Source organism: Salvia splendens, unplaced genomic scaffold (genome assembly GCF_004379255.2).
Source record: "Salvia splendens isolate huo1 unplaced genomic scaffold, SspV2 ctg90, whole genome shotgun sequence".
NCBI classification, from domain to species: Eukaryota; Viridiplantae; Streptophyta; class Magnoliopsida; order Lamiales; family Lamiaceae; genus Salvia; species Salvia splendens.
Window position 1 is genome coordinate 11526 of NW_024599585.1, and position 3899 is coordinate 15424.

The 3899-nt window shown below is 44.0% G+C and overlaps 1 pseudogene; it reads left to right on the forward strand.

Moving 5' to 3' along the window:
• Positions 1 to 1181: 1181 nt before the first annotated feature.
• On the forward strand, positions 1182 to 2876 carry LOC121791756 (annotated as a pseudogene).
• Positions 2877 to 3899: the final 1023 nt, after the last annotated feature.

Here is a 3899-nt window from a genome sequence, read left to right on the forward strand (position 1 = left end):
AGTCCCGCCTCATCCTAAAACGACGCCTGAAATGGTTGGCGTCAAAACGCGGCTCCTCTGCGAAGTAATCTGTGAACAGGCGCTGATGTGCAGCTTCATGATCACGATGCACCACTTGTCGACGGTGACAACTGGTCGTGGGCGAGGTGCCGCCGGCTGCATATAACTCTGCATCCATCGATCAACCTCACGGCTCGTATAGGCATCTAGCTCTTCATTCATCATACGCTCGTACTCATCCGCATCCCCACCACTACCACCAGCATTACTCATTTCTTAAATTGATCTTGAACAGAAAGTAAGGTAGAGAGAATACTCGTTAAAACAAGTGGTGCGAATGAAAATGAGGTTCAACGCGCGTATATATAGTGTTTTCGAAAAAAAAAATAAATTAAATCCGACGCCGGTTTGGCGCCGATCCGGGACGCACAATGGCGCCCGTGAGGATCGGCGTCGGAACCGGCGTTAGCGCGGGAATCGGCATGGCGACGCTGATTTTGACTCCGATTTCGCCGACGCCGGTTCCAATGGTTCGGCGTCAAATCGGCGTCGCGGTGGTGACGCCGGTTATTGGAGATGCTCTCAGGTTGACAATTTCCTTAACAGGTTGAGTTCGTATTAAGTCTTATTGAGTTGGATCGTTATCAGGTTGACCCGATAACTAGTACGATTTGCATGCATAGATCACAAAACAAATACTCCTTCAATATATTGCTAAATTGGTTTTAAATTTTGAAATTGAAGCAAAGTTAGTGCACTGAGCATATATAGTAAATTAGTAACCCTCATTTATTTTTGTTTTTATTTTGGCGAACGGAAAGATTTAAAATAGAGTAAATTGCCATGAATACTAGAAGTATAAGGTTTGGTCAAATAGTAGTTAATTGCTTAATTGAACCATTATTTATCACATACAGTTTGTGATACGAATTCTTAATTTATCCAGTCTAGTCCAGTTCAACCCAACATGGACAGTCCAAAAATATGTTTCAATGAAGTCAGGCCCATTATTATTGTAGATTGGATAAACAGAAATCCGGGCCCATTAGCAAAGGATCAAATAAAGTACAACGTGGCAACTTTCTGAGCGCAGGTGATATTCCCACGAGTTGGTGTCGGTGACTTAAGTCCGTTATATACAGTAGTATTTTTCTAAATAAAATAATTCTGAATTAGTAGAATCTGTGATTTCTAAGAGTTTAGGTTTAACCACAGAGCAGCTGAAGGTTTCCCCCAAATCAAACTGCATCCGATAAGCTAGGGCAACAGCCACGATGTTCTCCAAGTTTCTCTCCACCGCCGTCCGCCGCAATTTGATCCAGCCGGCAATCTTCCGCGGCCTCCCCAAACCTTTCTCAACAGCTGCCGCCGCGGTGGAGCCTCTGGAGGAGGATTCCAGCGGAGTCACGATGAAAGGAGTGAAGATATCTGGCCGCCCCCTCTACCTCGATATGCAGGCGACTTCACCGGTCGATCCTCGGGTTCTCGACGCCATGCTCCCCTATCTGCTCTCCCGCTACGGGAACCCTCACTCCCGCACCCACCTCTACGGCTGGGAATCTGAGAAAGCCGTCGAGTCGGCGCGGGCGCAGGTGGCGGCGCTGATCAACGCTTCCCCGAAGGAGATCATTTTCACCTCCGGCGCCACCGAATCCAACAACATCTCGGTCAAGGGGGTTATGCACTTCTACAAGGAGAAGAAGCGCCACGTCATCACCACGCAGACGGAGCACAAGTGCGTGTTGGATTCGTGCCGCCACTTGCAGCAGGAGGGTTTTGAAATTACTTATCTTCCGGTCAAGAGCGACGGGCTCGTTGACTTGGAGAAGCTCCGGGCTGAAATCCGCCCCGACACCGGGCTAGTCTCGGTGATGATGGTGAATAACGAGATTGGTGTGATTCAACCTATGGAGGAAATTGGGAAATTATGCAAGGAATTCAATGTGCCTTTGCATACTGATGCGGCGCAGGCTTTGGGGAAGATTCCAATTGATGTGGATAAGATGAATATAAGTTTGATGTCGTTGAGTGGGCATAAGATTTACGGGCCAAAGGGGATTGGGCTTTATATATGAGGAGGCGCCCTAGAATCCGTGTGGAGCCCCAGATGAATGGGGGTGGACAAGAGAGGGGTATAAGGAGTGGCACAGTCCCGACGCCTTTGGTTGTTGGGTTCGGTGCTGCTTGCGAGCTGGCCATGAAGGAAATGGAATATGATGATAAGAGGATTAGGGCGCTGCAGGAGCGGATGTTGAATGCAATTAGAGGCAAATTAGAGGGTGTTGTGTTAATGGGAGTGAGGAGAGCCGCTATCCGGGGATCTGAACTTGTCTTTTGCCTTTGTTGAAGGGGAGAGCTTGTTGATGGGGCTGAAGGAGGTAGCTGTGTCGAGTGGTAGTGCCTGCACGAGTGCGAGTTTGGAGCCATCCTATGTGTTAAGGGCGTTGGGAGTGGATGAAGATATGGCACATACCTCGATAAGGTATGGGATCGGGAGGTTCACAACTGAGGAGGAAATTGATAGGGCCGTCGAGCTCACTGTGGGCAGGTGGAGAAATTGAGAGAACTGAGCCCTCTTATGAGATGTATAAGGATGGCATTGACATTAAGAGTATTCAATGGTCGCAGCACTGAGGAGTTGAGATACTATGGACTTCTCTGATAGTGATGATAATTTGTAAGAAGCACATGGAGTTGCAGGCCAATCATATGGAATGCTCACACATAACGGTCTTGCAGGATCTAGCAGGTCTTAAATCTCTGTACACATTCAACTTGGATATGTAGTTTACTCTTATGCTAAATGTGTTACTTGGTGAATTTGTGTTTTGTGGTTTACTCCATAACAATGAACAAATAAAGTATCCTTCTATAAACGCGGTGCTTATATTTTTTTTACAGTAGTGGAGGATTAGAAAGGCTTTCTGCCTCTTGTTATTGGCTCCTTTGCATTTTTTTTCTTGGACGACAAATTGGTAGCATATGAATTGCTCTCATCCAGCTGCATGGTTGCAGCTATATTTTTAATGTGTTTGACTGTGATTTTGCAATGAAATTGATACGTTTTAATGCGTTTGATAATCTGGTTGCGTGAACATGACTGTTAAAATTTAGCACATAATATGCATAAGGACTTAAAATTGTCATGGGAACTCATCCTGTCCCATTTTTAAAGTTTTAAGTCCTGCTTTTAAAAGAACTTTTGCTTTCATTTTCTTTAACCAGAATGCTTTACACTTCGAAGGGACTTGCAACGTTTACTTCCCTAAACTTGATTGATATCCTTTATGTTCGTTCTCTCACTACCTAGCACCGTTATATTCTTAAATTTCTGTTTTTTTATAACCTCTCGTTGATTTCAGTTTTTTTGGAGTATTATAATTAACCTCTCATTTGAAACTCCTTACTTCTGCACCATTATCTATCAAATTCCGAACTTCTCCTTGGAAGTTCTACATCAATATACTAATTGTATATATGCCACAATAGAGTAGAACTTCTGATAATGAAATCCTTGGAAGCTACTTTCATTGATCGAGTAAATATTACGATCTATTGCTGTTTACTGGTGAGATTTCAACTTGTTCTAATGCTACTTTGTGAAAATTGAAAACCTTTTTTATATACTTGTCTTGAATTCTTTTTGTGCACATATTCAATTGTTGATTGAATATGCATTTTGCTATGAGTGTCTCTTGAGCGAGCGTAAGGTCATCATTGTGCAGTGCAAAAAAATGAACCATCTTATGTAGTTAGGGCTTAAGTTGAGATGACAAGAACCATGAAGGCCGCCTAATCGGGTCACATGCTATTTAAAACTACTAGAAACACATCAAATGCATAGTTAACTTAGAGACTCAACATGGCATGATGGATAACTGAGCCACTTTGCTCACTGT